Source organism: Sitodiplosis mosellana, unplaced genomic scaffold, assembly GCF_009176505.1.
Source record: "Sitodiplosis mosellana isolate CC-2019 unplaced genomic scaffold, AAFC_SMos_1.0 Smas_scaffold_6226, whole genome shotgun sequence".
Taxonomy (NCBI): domain Eukaryota; kingdom Metazoa; phylum Arthropoda; class Insecta; order Diptera; family Cecidomyiidae; genus Sitodiplosis; species Sitodiplosis mosellana.
Genome location: NW_022601467.1, coordinates 8,499,532 through 8,516,514, shown reverse-complemented (window position 1 = coordinate 8,516,514; position 16,983 = coordinate 8,499,532).

Sequence of the window (16,983 nt, the reverse complement as noted above, 5' to 3'; positions counted from 1 at the left end):
GTGCCGGCTCGCGGATACGGCGAAATTGTATTAAACGATATCGGACGCGGGTATATTTAGCAGCTTTTTTTTGTTCACTCTCGCCTCCTTCTCACTCACTCTCTATCTCTCTCCAGATGTCTTTCGATATTTATGATCGAACTTTAAATGGTCGTCGAACAAATGTGAACGCGCACAAATTGTGCAATGCAATAATTCATGTTTTATCAAATTGTCATCATATACATAAATATGTATCATACTTATGCATCTGTTCGTATTGTGCGCTCGAATTTCAGAGTTTTGCGTATAATTTTTCCTGTGTGTGTGAGAGAGAGAGAGAGAGTGTGTGTCTACTTATTTTTCACTTTCTGTACTTTTGTACTATATTTCGGCCGCTAACAGCTTCCGTCGCCGTTTTCCCGCATCGCTCTCTGTCTCTCTCGCTCGAAATCAAAATAATAAGTTTGAAATCGAGACTAGGCGACAATTTTCACAACCCAATCCGAATATGATATGCACACACTGGCCAATAATAAGGAATTCACTGCGAGTGATAAAATACCATATCGTTGCATCGTTGAGACCACGTGCACTATGCAATTCGAAACACTGAGATAACTAGCATTTTTCAGCATCAATTTTTTTTTCTATGCTTGCCGTAATTTTTTTCCTCTGTTGGTATCATTTCCTATTTCTCGTCGCCACCTCTAATATACCGAATGATTTACAACGCAAACCACTGAAAAAATTTATAGTCGATAACTAATAAATAATTTGTCAATGGAGACCATTTATTAGTTGCTGAACCGTTTTTTTTCTCTCTTTCTCATTTGTTCATCCGAACAAAACTCTTTTTCGACACTTTTGCCGCCGCCGTCGCCAGTTTCGGTGTCATCGCTTCGCACATTGTATCATCATAATGTTTAACACAATGCAAAAGTTTTGCTACGCTTTGGAATATCGATACGTTGGTTTTTTCTTCTCTCATGAAATTTTCGGATTGGCTTTCATATAAATATGTATGCGCCTCTTTTATTTGTCACAGAATCATTAATCTATGCTTTTTACGAGAGAAAAAAAAACCGAGTCAAAATAAAAACGAATAGCACCAACTTTGAAAAAGGGTGAATGAAACGCGAGAGAACTGAAGAAAAAAAAATTCATGTAAAATGCAAAATCTGAAATCAACAATTCGACAACAAGTCGCAACAACAGCAGCAACGAGTTGAGATCAAAGATAAAAAAAAAACACTTTTTTTTCATTCAACAATTTCTAATAAATATGGAATATGGATATTATGATGTAAATAATCGTGTTTCCCATGGATATGGGCGCACAAATTGCCACTTTTTATGAGTCTCGGGCTGAGAGCAAGCGATTCGAAGGAACACCAGATAAATGAATAATTCATACGCTCTCGCACATGATTAAATGAATTTCGATATTTCGAGATGAGCAAATCAACAGCAAAATACACCAAAATGTGTGTGTGTGTGTGTGACTCTCTGTATATACACACTATAGGTCCATGTATACAACGACAGCATATTCTCTCTGCAATCATTTATCAATTTTTAGCAGCAAATAAAAATGACAACATTCCCTGCTCTGTGTATAATATAATGTGTGTCAACACATTTGTTTTTTTTTCGGTTTGCCTATAAATTTTTTAATTACATTGAGTTAATGAGTTCGATGCGAAGTGAGTGTAACATGTTTTGATAGAGATTCGGTGCGATTTGTCAATCTCCAGCAAAAATGTGATTAGCATTTTATACTTTGGATGTTTTTCATTTGATTTTATTTTCGTTATTTGATCTCTTGTCTTGTGGTAAAATGTAACATAAAGATCCATACGACGACCATTTACTTTTCACACAACTTTTTTCCCATCGATTTTTTTTTATTCTCTTTTTGCTGTGCCGCATCGCTTAATATCAAAGTTGATTAAAAGGACAGACTTTTCAGTATAGCTATCTAAATGAAGCTACAAATTATTTTCACATCATCTGAGTGAATTTTGATATCCGTCTTTCGAAGGTAGAAATGAAATTGCGTTTCTTATTTTGAGCCACTCCAAAGTGTTTTATCGACAAAAAAATATATTCCATAGCATATTTAAAAAAAAAAAAAAATCCATTCACAATGCTCGCCGGAATTGTAACAGTAATAGCAATTCGATATGATTGTGTGCATGGAAGCATACGATAAAAAAAATCAGCTGAAGTGTTGCAGAATGCTTTTGGGCCGCTGTCGCCATGGTAAATAGCGCTTTGCCTCGGGAACTAAATGTAAAATTCGCTACTGACATACTAATCGCGCACACACTCGAAACCATTTATTGCCACAATCGACAAAAAAAACATGCCCAGCATTTAATAAGTGGCCACTCAATATCGGCTGACAACACTGAACGCCATGAGGTGCAGTTGTAACAAAGGCAAAACATGTTTGAAAATTGGCAAATTCAAAGCATTTTCGACCACTGGAATTCAAACCGTGCTCATGCATGACCGAACCCGTTCGACAAAGGATAGTATTTTATTTTGTTTTTGTTTGAAACGAAAATCATGTTATAACACTCATTTGCATCCAAACATTTCAAATTAGATCACCTTCGGAAAAATGTTTATTCATTAACCATGAATGTTATGGGCCAAAACGCGAGAAAATAATGATTAAAATTGAGATAAAAATGGTCGATAGGAAATCAGCATGAAACACCAAATATTTGTGAAACATCAAATGGTAATGCATTTTTTCTATCTTACTCTCTCTCTCTCTCTGCTTGCCTTTGAATGGAATTCAAAATGTGTATATATAACAGCGTATAAATTTTGAAGTAGAAAAAAAACCAATGTCTTGCTCCCAATTGACGTCATATCACCTCTGCAAGAGTGCCATCAATTTATCGTGTAATTAGTCAAAGTGCATGCGGTATACACACAAACACACACATACCCGGGTTCACATCATTTTGTATGTATGTTTTTTGGTTTAGATTTTTCGTCGTTTCACGATCTATCAATGTTTATGCTGTTTATTTGCCCAGAAAATGATCGTTCTCTCCGTCTGTTCCCGCCATCTCGGGCTCTTGTACATTGCGTTAGCCGCGCATTTCACGTCTCTGTCGTATATACAAAAATAGGTATTTACAATAATTTATAGTTAGACCGAAGTCTTCTTCCGACTACACACTGCATGTTCAACACAAGAAAATTCATTAAATTTACTGCCAACGAAATGACAGACACACAAATTTTCTAGATTAAAACAACTGACGCATATTATACAAATAAATATAAAACTCAATTAACATCTAATGCTTTGTCAGTTTTGTTTTCAGTTTTTGTTTTTGTTGCCAAACATGGCATGTTTGTGTGTGTGCGTGTTGGGTTTTTGTTGTTTTTTTTTGTATCTCATTCTCGGTCTGTGTTTCATTCGTTTCGTTGGTTGGTTGGTTGGTGTTGTTAGATTGTCGTCTTTAGTGATGCTGATGTTGATGTTATGCATTTTGATGTCTGTGGAAGGCGAGGGCCAGGCAGGCAGGCACCAAATACAATAGAATTACGAATTTTCAATGAAGTTAAACATAAACAACAGAAGTAGCAGCATCGACAGCAATGATAGTCGTACTATTTCATGACGAAAGAACCGAATGCCGTGTTAAAAATACAATGTTTTCGAGGCAGAGAAGATGTGGCATGTTGTAAAATGCAAACGAGACCAAGAAGCAAACGAAAAAAAAAATGGAGCGAGATGGTGTGAGCGTAACGTAACAAGATAAAAACACTCACACTTGCATTGGCATGCAGAATCCGCACGAAAACAAATTTAACCTTATTAGTGCCAGCTTTTGGGCGAGCATGACATCTGAGAGATTTATGCATTCACACTATGAAGAATTTCTCTTCCGAAAATGGTCGATTCTGTTGCCATTGTGAAACGAAGAGCGAAATGCATTTGATTCAATGTGTACGTTTACAAATGACGAGTGACTCGCAGCGAGTTAAATGAACGGACGACAAACAATTAAACAAAAGATGCGCGCACACTCGGTCGCTCGAAGAAGGCCCAGCAACAACAATGACAGCAGCAGCAGTCGAATCAAAAACGTAAAATAATAAGAAGAAAAACGAAAGAAGAATGTTGTAAAAAATTATCAATTACATTGTTTGGATTTTTAATTCGAAAATGAAGAGGAAACCGTTCCATGACAATGACATGCCGGCACACAATAGACACCGATCACTGTAACATGTAATCGTGGCATGTCCATGAAATAAAATGTGACAAATTATAAATCGAAGTCGGTCTGTGCCATCAGCGGCTCTCTTGGGTGTTTTGCGGCGTAGAAGGCAACACTGCCGAAACAACAAATTATATACACGGCCGATTCGAAAGAACCACACGTTCGCCACTGCTAAATAAATGTCGTTCGTTTGATAGTTCCGATGCGATGTTATAAGATGGAATGCAATGCATTTAAAATAAATAATAAATATGCAACGCTTCAAATGTTGAACGCAGTGTGTGTGTGTGTCTTGTATATACAAGACAATGCATCGTGAAGCGTCCAGATGAAGAAACAGACGATCCATGAGCGGAAACATGCAGTTAGTGCAATCATTAAAATCCAAATAAAATACACGAACGAAATGAGGCTGGATAGTGATGGAACAGCGCATCACTTTGAAAATGACATTTGATTGCCTCTATTTGCATTTCAGGCATTCATTCTTGACACTCTCGTTCGTCCATCCGCGCGTCGCAGTCGATGTTTATTCATTGCTCTCCTTTTTGAAACTTTCTTCGTGTTAACTTTTTTTGTTTCTTCTTTTTCTTCCAATATATTTACCACTTGACTTTGGATATGTTTTTTTTCCTATACCGCCAACCATAAACAGTACTGATTGATTGAAGGATTATTTATGTGAATCGATTTATTAGTAAATAGAAGGAAAATTGGAGTCTTCGGATTTTCTTTTCAGTTTTCAAAAGAAAGTAATTTTTCCATTTTGGATTGTATCCATTGTAATTTGAATTGTAGCCGTCGTTGATTGACTGAATCAAATATTCGAATAATTTACCTTCTTGATTAACGACACATTATCAAGTTGTTGTTTGAATTAATTGAGCCATTTAAATTATTTATTCGAAGCATTTCAATTCATTTGCTACCGCACTCACAAATCATCGGACCGTTTCTCGTCGTATTTTATTAATGCCTATTTTCCATGCAGTTGGGCAAATTGCATCGACACCTTCTGCTGCAATAAGACATCAAAGCCAAATGCAATGCTTAGGGGCAACTTTTTCTGTGTGATGTTACTGTCAGTGTTTTTGATGCATTATAGGGTGAATTATGTATTCCAAGGAGGAAAGAAAAACTTTGATTTATTACTTTCCCCGTCTCTTTCTGCTTGCTTATGTTTACAAAACTTTGTTTATCTATTCAATAAATTTTCAGCTTTCATCGCAAATGATTCTCTCAATATCTATGGGTGAGATTGAGAGTGGAGTATGTTTTTTCTTCGATTTATATTTTTGAAAAGGCGAGTATGTTTTCAAATGATTCTGTTGGCGTTAAAGTAGAGTATGTTGTAGTACCGTCTAGCCTCCGCGGTCTTCATGGTTTTCGCGCAACTGATAAAAGATACCAACATAGTGTCTTCGGCAAAGTTGTAGTACTTGAGGTCTTCTATAACTAAGCTGAAGACAGTTATCTCTTATCTCTTATCAGTTGCGCGCAAATCGCGCACATAAAAAAGCAAATTTTATATAGAACTTTTTTTTTCTTATAATTTTTCGCGCTTTTCGTGGAACTGATAAGAGATAAGAGATAATTGTCTTCAGCGATTTTATAGAAGACCTCGAGTGCTACAACTTTGCCGAAGACACCAAGTTGTTATCTCTTATCAGTTCCGCGGAAACCGTGAAAAACCGCGAGGACCCGCTAAAAACGAACATACTCGCTTTTAACCATTTTTAAGTCGACAGAAACTTGCTCTTCTCTTTCGTAACAAAGTCAATCAAACATACACTACTCTCAATCTCACCCATAGATATGAACTTTGTTTGAATTAGTTTTTTTTTGGGTTATTTTTTCATTCATTGATATGGTTTTTGGTTGCTGAATCAGACGGGAAAAAAATGTTCGAATACCAATTTCAATCCATACATTGGGTATGGCGTTCGAATCCAATCATCGTGGAACTCTTTTTAATTTACAAACGAATGTGGAATTTGAGTTGGGATGTCTTACATTCTTCGATCTTCAACAGCAACAAACAATTAGAAGAACACTGAAACATTTGGGAACATTTTCGCAATTCATACAATCAAATTAACCTGAGTGCACTCACTCCAAAAATATGTTCATTGTTATATATAACAGTGATCGTTGACGTTTTCAACTTTACCCGCTAAGCATTTTCAATCAACTAGTTCCGTCAAAATTTCGTTGAAAATCGAATGGTTGAGGTTTTTTTTGTGAACAAACTGATTTTGATTCATTGCCGTAGCCAAGAGTGGAATAAATAATTCAGGATTGATTTCGAAATTGGAATATTTCGTTTGAACATATGAGTGTGTTTGATTAAATTTTCTGCTCTATCGATGCACCTGCACAGAATCGTTGAATGCGACGGAAATGTCGTTTGTTCTTCCTTCAGAGAAATGCTTTTTCAAATGTCATCAATTGCAATTGCAATGTTCTGAAGAACATCTTTTGTCTCGAATCGTTGAACCGTTAGCGTTTAATGAATACACTTGACGGAATATAGATATAGAGTCCATAATATGGTCGATGAAAGTGAACAGCATACTGTATGTAATGATCGAGTCGGTGACATTTCAACTGTTCAGTCAAATCATCCGACCATACACAGCTGTGCCTTTGAGATCATTGCAAAAATGATCGATAAAAACGGAATAAACTTGCTTGAATCGTTTCACATGCAGCAGTGAACTTTACCTCAGGAACGGAAATCAATTTCACATCACTATATATGTATATTGTCTGAACAATTATTTATGTTTGTTTGCGTCTTTTGTTTTTTTTCGGTTTTGACAAAGAATTTCCAAACAAAAACGGTTGTAAGCATCGAAATCATTGTTTTTCTGACAATTTTTTTTCACCATTTATTTGTGTCCTGTTTTTGATCTTTCACAGATGTTGTGTCTTTTTATTAGTTTGCACTCGAATGGAAAAAAAAAACCTAACGACAAGTATTTTTCGTTCAATGTTACTAGTGTTCCGGCTGTTGTGGCTCGCAGCATTCAGCATAAGGCAAGGAGACATAAAAGCATCAGATATTAAATACATATAAAAACGAAAGCTGCGACTGCATGTTGATTAAAAAAGCACAAGGAGCGACACAAAAAGTCAACGAAGTCGAATCAGATCAAACGAACTTTTTCTCATCTGTCACACAATTTGTGTGTTGTTGTTGCTTCTCTTCGCAAAGCGTTTGTTTTCTTGATTTCTGTGTGTTGTTTGTTTTCATTTCGCAATTATTATTGTTTGCCATGGACAAAATGAAAAGAAAAATGAAGCATATATACAAACAGAGACGGTAAAAGCAATTGACGGAATTTCTATTGCAATTGAATGGAATTGTGTATGAGTGTTTCGAATCGAATCAGTTTCAGGCATTTCTAACGATGTCAGCGTATAATTTGTCTTTCCGTTGGTTTTTATCGGTGTCGTCTCTAACGATTGATCACTGGCTGCTTGTATCTGTGTGTGGGAATAATTTATTTCGGTTTAATGCAGACATTTTTGCTTGATTGGAACATAGAATTCATTATGTACCAAGCAAATATTTTTAAGCTCGTGGTCTTTTGACTTTATTTATTCTCGCTTATTTTGCAGAATAAATATACACTTTTTTCTTCTTTTAAATTTTACACAAAGTTCTTATGTAAATAGTATTTTTTTTATTTACTAAATAGCATTGACTTTGTCAAAAACGATTCATAAAAACAAACTTGCCGACAATATTTTATACTCGATATTTGTGACAAATTTTTTCTCACTACTTTCTCTGTACTTCCAAAAATGCAATTCATACAAATGCGTACCTAACTAAATTAAAGATCAAAGAATAAGCGGCAGTTTTCAACTATCCTCCACTTCCATTGGATTTAAACGGTCAAAGTGTATCTTATGTAATAATGGAAACTAAATGCAAGTGGAGACGGTGTGTAAAAAATAGTGTAGAAAAACTTTTAAAATGGGAAAGGTTCTTTGGAAATTTCTCTTGAAATATTGTCAAGTGCTATATCGTCGGCCAACTGAGTATCATTATACATTTTACGTTTGCCGCAAAGTACTTTTTCAAATCGACGTCTCACTTTGCGAGAAGAGAGTGGAATAAAAATCGATACAATTCCGTGATTAAATTTCTTTTGAACATTTCAATTTGAGTATTACGTGTTATATTGTTCACGTTCTGGTCAGACCGATGTTTCAAACGTCGTTCTATTCATACACGATTCATTTGCCATTTTTTCTTTTTGCAAAAAGGTATTTTCATTTCATTACGATATAATGTTAGCGCGCAAACGAAACTTTCACAACATTTTGTGCACCGAAATTCATAATACAAATGCGAATGAAAATGCAAATGCAAAGAAAACTAGCGCATGCTAGCTGCAGTTGTAGTATGGCGAAAATGGGATGCATTTCAATAAAAATGCATAAAATGTGATAATAGCAACTTACCAAGCTGGCCAAGATGGAATGATATTCTATTGGAATTCACCAACTAAACCCCAAAAAATCTGGTGTGAGTATGACGGGAAAGAGTTGATTTTAGATGGAAGAGTAAGCAGTGAGCAACAAACATATTGTGTGTCAGTGATGTTCATCGCCATGCAAATGTGTATTGGATGCAATGTGCGCGCACGGCAGTGCCAGTGCCAGTACCGTCAGGAGCCACAAGCAATTTGCGACGATAGAAAAATCGTATTAATATTCAACAAAAATGTGGTTATATTATTAAGATGAAATTGCCATGGTAAAAGGCACGACCCAATGCCAAAATGCACACGGAAAACATTGGTGAGAAAATAAGGAGCAAAGAAGAAATTCAAGTCACACAAACACACATACAACGAGAATATGATGCAAAACAAAGTTATGCTTGAAATGCATGCAATGAAAGAGAGCGACAAAAAATGTATAACAGAAGAGGACTGAGAGAGAGAGAGAGAGAGACGTTATTTTCCAATTCAATTTTATTTATTGAAATGTTTCAACTTTGCTTCTTTGCTTATTCTCGCTGAAGAAGTCGCAAAGGTTGTTCTTGGTCTGTTTCCCCCGTTTGCATTTGTTCACTTGTACACTTTCATTTGGTCGTCATCCTCGTTTAGATTCGTCTCTTTTTTCACTCTTTCACACTCTCTCCCCCATTTTAACTCTGCTTGTTTCGAATCATTCGGTTGTTTTTTTTTCTGCTGAACTTTTCACAGTTTGAGTTTAATGCCAGAAAATGTTGCATCGTAATTATAAAAATGGAAAATAGTGTTTATTGCCTGCTTTTGCGGTGTGGCCAAACATGCACTTGAAATGAATGTTAACTTCGAGAGCATCAGAGGAAGAAGAAGAAGGAAAAAAGAGCACAAACAATTTTTTAATGTGTGCTTGTCCCTGCGCATTCTATTTTCGTTGTTGGCGTTTGCGTCTGTATTGGCTTTTCATGTTTTAAAGAAAGTGAAATGTTTACATAGAATTGTTTAAAATGCCATGCTATATGGCGCAGAGACGAAGTGAGTTGCAACATTGGATTACAAATGTACGAGATCGGTGTTGTTGTTGTAGTTTTTTTTCGTCGCGCTCCTTCTAATTTCCATGAATGAAATCGTAACCGGAGATGAAATCCATCCCGTATAATGGGTTAAGAACATATTGACAGCGGCCATGAAACGGGAGAATTAAATTTCAGCGAAAAATAGAAACAATTGAGAGAGAGAGAGAGAGAGAGAGAGAGAGATACTTTTTTCCCGTCTTCAAAACAAAGCGAACGAATGCAATCGAAACTGAAACATGCGATTACACGGATGGAACAGCCAAACAACAATAAACAGGTCTAAAAGCACTGGCAACGATAACAATGGTGAAAGGAGCGTACACACACACACACACACACAGAGAGAGAGAGAGAGAGAGAGAGAGAGACATTGAAGGAACGGGCATCAGTGCATCGGGAGTCAAGCACAGCAATTAGAAGTCGTCGAGCACATCCAAACTAACACATACGTTCGTACATATTTTGTCATCCGCATTCGTATTCGCATTCACAATCCCATTCTCTATCGGTTTGATTTCGAAATTTGCAGGAGGGCACACAGTCACACTGTGTCTCTTCTCAGCCCCCTCTCTCTCTCTCTCTCTCTCTCTTGATGCTTGCATATACGCTGGTTCTTCAGGGTGCTCCATTCTACATACATCTATTCATGCAAACATGCTGAAATATTCATCTCGATTCTTTTAATCTCAATCTGCTGCACGAAATTGTTTATTTATGATTCCGCACACACCGTTCTAGCACATCGTGCAGACTGTCGTTCTGCACACTTGTACCGCGTTGTAAAATTTATACCGACATCGAGACTAAGTGTGCCCAGACACATACATACACATGGCTGTACTTTCACAATGCATACACGAACGAGTGACAACCGGGATAAAAATGAAAATAAAAAAAACCGAAGCAAAAACTCCAAAAGACGAAACAAACGGCCGCATTGTTAAAATAAAAACAACAAAAATGGACGGTCGAAAAAAATAGATGGAGTTGAGTGAGGCGAAAAAAGTGTTTACATTGCATTAAATTAAATAATACTAGCCACAAGTAATTTGGTAGACAAGTGCTTAAAGACTGTGTGTGAATGACACAGAGGACAGCATGGGGCAACAGCAGCACGGTAGACGGCCAGATTTAATGGCAATGAAAACGACGATGACGACTGAAATGATAATGACGATGATGATGATGATGAAAACTTTCGTTGACCAAAAGTGAACAAGGGATACTAGACACAAGAGATAAATACCCAAATAATGAAACGGCAAAGTGAAAATGAAACTAATGCCACAAACAGACGTATACCAATGTGGACACCCAAGTGACAAAGATTCCTCATGTGCACATTTCTCGGTGTGCTGTGCATTCGCTTTCAATGCGTCTTGTACACACCACACATTTAACTGAAGACTGTTCAAATTGTCTCGCCAAACAAATCAATGTAAAACGACGAAAGAAAAACGGAACTCAACATTAGAGCAACATGTGTGTGTGTGTAGCATTTACTTAAAGTAGAAAAGAAACATAAATAAGTCGAAGCGATAACGATGAATGATCAACCATGGAACCAATAACGAAACACTTTAATTATATTGATTTGAATCGTGTTTTAATGATTTATGATGAAAGCAAAAGTAACGAACACCAAGCCAGTCCAGTTGCCACTGTTCAATTGAGGGTCGCAATGTCAACAGCATCTCAATGCATTCGCTCAATTTTTTTTACGATTTTTGAACTGAGTCACATTTTTCACTCTATCAGATTGAATATTATCATTCGGATGGGAGCATCCGAGAAAGGTGAACCAGATACAAACACAAAGCATTCCACAGAATGTTCGATTTCAATTGATGCTTTCGACCGAGTAAATCGTCAAATTGAATGACAAATTTTCCGAAAAAAATGTATTTTCAAAGGGTTTGGTACAAAATTCTAAGACTATTTATACAAAATAGTATGATAGAACCGGTCGACAAGTGGAATGACGATTCCATATAGTAGGCATCAATCTGAAATGTAATTTTGCCTTGATTAAAGTCCAAAATTCACTAGATACATCCAAATAGTGGAATATTTTTCAAACATCTACACACATTTGTTTATGTCTTCATTGGTATGTGCATTTTCGTTCGAATGGTTAAACTCATTTTCTCCTTAAATATTCAATGCACAATTGAACGTTCAGCAGATGTATGCATTTGTATCGAATGCATCTCGGTAATTTAATAAACCGCAAAGTGGTACTATTTTTCTTTATTGTTATTGTTGTTTGAAATCATTGAAAATTTATGAGTTCAAGTGCAAATCGAGTTTAGTGAAGCGGCAACAAAAGACAGATGCAATACAGCATTAGTGATTTTCTCGAGAAATCTCCATACACATGTTTGTTTTTCCTTCGTTCGAGTTTCGAAGAATGGATGCGGCAAAAAAAAAGATCAGCAAAATTACTGAGTTGAATATTCTGCTGCATCTTTCGTTCGTATTCATTTCTCATTGGAAATATTTTTAATTAATCAGAATGTCTTTGGAGGATTCGTTTCCGTTTGCAGAGACAGAGAGAATGAGGTGTGTGAGTGAGAGTGTGAGTGAAAAATGTTTGGTAAAACACTGAGAGATGCGGTTTTGCGCTTGTATGTGCGTGCACCGATTGTTTAAACAGTTGAGAAACATAATTTATTTATTCATTGCCCACCAACTAACAACTATTTTATTTATGAATATATCGAGCATTTCCTCGAAATGCACAGAGTGTGCTGGCCGTTGTTGGTTGAAGCCAATTAGTTGTTGTGAAGTTGAATTATCGACAACGCATCAGCAAACCGATAACATCGGATTTTTTATTTGCTGCTGCTGCTGCTGTTGTGCGATCGTCATCGTTTGTTTTTATCATTTTTTTTCTTCCTGTTTTGCAGTAGAAAATAATTTCAACTGCAGATTGTGCTTGGTTCTGGTTGTCATTATCGCATTAAAGCCATGATATCATCAACAGAACGTTAAACACAAATTACATACAGATTAATTGATGAGTCTGTGCATCATTCGTTGATGTTTACCTGTTGTTGTTGCCGTTCCAACCACCAATATTTATTTATCGGTATATTTAATATTAAATAATACCCATTAGCATTAATTCCGAAGCGGTTGCATGTCATTCAAAATTCAATAAAATCAATAGTTCGAGTGTACAGTGGTTCGGTTGGGTGCGAAGACCCCCAATCCAAAATGGCCAATAGCATAACACACCATGTAATCAATAGGGAACCCAACTGAAACCTGCTCGCTGCACGCTATTCTTCACCTCTGGTTGTTTTTTTTTTTTAAATGAGCATCATTTGTTCATGTCTTCATTTAATTATGCCATCGATCAATGAAAGAAAATTCATTCGTATGCTCTTATTTACACCGACTGCTCTCGCACACTAATAGATTTCGGTTTATTTCAGTCAGACAAATGAAAATGGAATCTGACACGGCATTGTTGGCAACATCAATTTTCTGGAAAATCGGTATTCGTTCGTTCGATTGTTTCATTGCGTCCAGTTGTCGAACAGCAGCATCGGCATTAGCAACAGTAGCAGCGGTAGTTTGGTTTTTACCGATTAAAATTTGATAATGTTTCATGAAATAATTATAATTAAATCTCACATAGAGAAGTACGAGAAGCGCATTGTTAAAAACGTATTAAAATCCTACTCAAACAATTCACTATACTACTTGGAAGCATAAATCGTATTATTATTTCACGTGATAATCTGTAGATTTTCTCTTTATTAAACAATGCTGCCCATAACTCCATTAATTTTTTAATCACCATTTTCAGTTGGATTTAATAATAGGGCTGTTCAACTCTTTTTTTCGTTCGAGAGTTTGATTGAAGGCATTCTCTGTTGATAACCAGAGCAGAGTGTTGATAACATTAAAATTATATTTTCAGACAAACCACTCTTTCTTTTGAGTCATTTCAATGTCTGCGATTTAAACAGATAGTGTGGAAAATAAGTTGATACCATTCTTCAATACACGCATTGAATAATTATTGTCTCTTTGTTATAGCTAAAGTTCAAAATCCAAACATTTTCAAAACGCTGCTGACGTTTTTTTTTCTTCACATATTCCAAATCTGGATAGATATATAAATAAAATGGCTATTGACTTTATTCATTAGATATTTGTTTTTCATATATGAGTTGAACAATTGGTAGTGTGAAACTTTGAATTTTCAGTCGTGAAATATTAAGTTTAGTGACAACGGCTTTTTTTAATCGAAAGACGAAGTTGAGATTCGATCTGTGGGACAATGTGGAAAAGAGGTAGAGAGAGGCCGAATGTGTGTGTGTGAGAGAGATGGAGAGAGAAAGCGAGAAGAAGAAGAAGAAAAATGTACGGCTCGAAAATGAACAGACAATAAAGGATTTCTATTGCTGCAGTCGTTTTCGGCATAATTAGATAAGTTCTCAAACTCATTATGCAGTCGAAAATATCGGTGGAAAAATAAATGCGGAATGGAAAAAGGCACACGATTTATGTCTATGTGTATATGTGTGTGTATGAATTTGGGAATATGTTGTGTGTGCGCAAAGAGAGCGAGAGGGAGAGGTAGAGAGAGAGAAAGTGAGAACGAGGAGCAAGAGTGGAAGAAAAAAGAATTCCGTCTGTTGAAAAGCGCAAAAAGAGACGCATGAACACCAAACGAAAAATCTAATGCGTTGGCTGGAAATCACCGCACAATGCCGCCGTTATAAATTTATAACTGACGAAAAGTATAATTCGGGGCAAGAAAAAAAGAGAGGGAGAGAAGGTCCCAGAGGAAAAATACGGTGAGTCGTTTTCGAATACTTTTCGCTGTGTGTTTCACATTCTATTCAACACTTTCGCTCTCCAATTGGTTTCGATGGGTCGAGCCGACCGGCTGAACACACGAGTGTGCCAACAAACAGCAGCGCGCATAGACAAAAGGAACAGATGCATCGCAACAAAACACAATGAAATGAAAAAACGTAATGACGTGCTGTGTGTGTTTGCCTGTGGAGTGCGCGAGAGAGAGAGAGAGTGAGAGAATGTGCAGGAAGAAAAAAAGGCACGCAGCCCATGAAAAAGAAGCGCACACCGAAATTAATACGATTCAAATGTTATTTTTTTACCATTTTGTTCTTCAGCAAATTGTTGAAATCGGACAAAACCAAAGTAAAACTTTAATTTACACATTTCAAGCGACGGCTATATGCATCGAATGCGAAATTACACAACCACCATGGCGACGTATTCGATGTGAATGTTCATTGCCATTTCTCTCTTTCTATCTGACCAGCACACGCTTTTTCTCGCTCTATCTCGCTCTATCTCGCTCTATCTCACTATATCTCGCTCTATCTCGCTATATCTCGCTCTCACACGCTAGCCCGCAGCACTGATAAGATACGGCCATCCTTGCCTAACGCACGATAAATACACGGCGACAGTTAACGTTCATGCGAACATATGAATTTTATATTTTTCAATTAAAACAGCAGTAAAATTAATTTTAGCTTTGTTCTACATTAGGTGAACATTTGTGTATGATGTTAAATAAGTGGAAATGTGTTTGAATACGAATGGACGTGAGTGTCCATGGTATGTGATTACCTGTTCGCTACTAAAACGAATCAAGTGCCTCTGAGGTTGTGTGCCGGTTTATTTTGTTTTTCACTTGTGCTTTCATCTTCCCCTCTCTCTCTCTCTTTCCGCAGCCCTCATTTTTATTCCAACAAGTACGAAGCATTTATGGTCCAGCACTTCAAAACCATTTGCATCGTTGATGTTCGCAACCCATTTCTAGATTGCGTTGGCCAATTCTCATTGCAGCCCAGAGACTCTTTTTTTTGTGAGTACCAGATTGGAATACAACACCTATTACATTATACATTTTCACTCAATTCGGAATGTATTATGTACCACCGTACATCAGGCATCGTAATATGGGAGCAACAGCAGCAACAAGAGCAGAGGCGGCAGTGGCGACAGCAGTTCAGAATGTTCTGAGTTTCCTTTACAAGCTAATGCAAAGGGAAAGCACGTGTGTGTTGGCATTTTTAATCGATGCTCGGGATACGCGTTTTTATAGCCTTATAAATGTAATGTTTGTTGTTGTTGATGATGTAGCAGCTTATGCGATTTCTACCGATCGCAATTTGGTTTGAGTGATTGCACGGCTGCTGCTGATGCTCTCGTACTGTTTCTCCCGTTTGCATCCTTTTCGTTTGCCATACGAGGCATAAAGCGAATCGAGGCGTTGGTGTCCAAGGTGATGGAGGTTACGTTCCGCTTGTGCCTTATAATTATGACTAACACCGTGTTAAATGCTAAATTCTATTTTAAAAGGCATCGTATCGCATAGCTAAATCTCTTTACGGATCAAACTACCAATTATATGAATTACTCACAAATGTGAATGTGTAACGAAATCCCCAAATGACCAGGCAACAGACACTCTGCCACATCCAAGCAAGAGATAGAAAACGAGCCAACCGGTGCACACACTGTCAATTGGGCTCGGTTCGGTTCGCTTGTAAAACTGCATGGAACATCATTTCCATTGCTAGTTTCCCGGCCACTCTCAATCCGGTGAATTGTGAGTATTTGCAGTGTGAAAAGTGCTACCACCGCCAGAGAGTGAGATGGAGCGAGATAAAAAAAAGAAAAGAGAAAATAGAAAAACTCGTACACACTCTCTCACAGCGGAGCATCGTTAACGCCAAAGTTTTGCCGATATTTTGCATTGAGCTTTGATTTCCAAGATTATCCCGGTCAGCACAGGTGAAAATGAAATAATGCAATGAGCTAAACGCCAAATGTATTTAGTAATTAAAAACCAGTTTTCAACACCTGCACCAGGCTACTGCTGGTTCCGCTACACTCTTTCTCTCTCTCACTCTTCCTTTTTCCGTGCACACGATTTGCGTGGTTGTCATATTTTTTGTTCTGGTGTTTGTGTGTGCTCTCCCTTGTTTGTTTCCCCATTGTAAGCCCATTGTGTTTTATTGTCGTGTTTGCTGCCATCTAATCTGGTTAAAGCGTTCTTTGTGAAAATTCCCTGATGTTTTTCCACCTTTTCGATTGACTCCCATTTACCGCCGCATGTTCTCGGTGCACTTTTTTTCTGCTGGACTTACCTATCCGGCATATGTGTGTGTGTGTATACCTTCTGCCTGT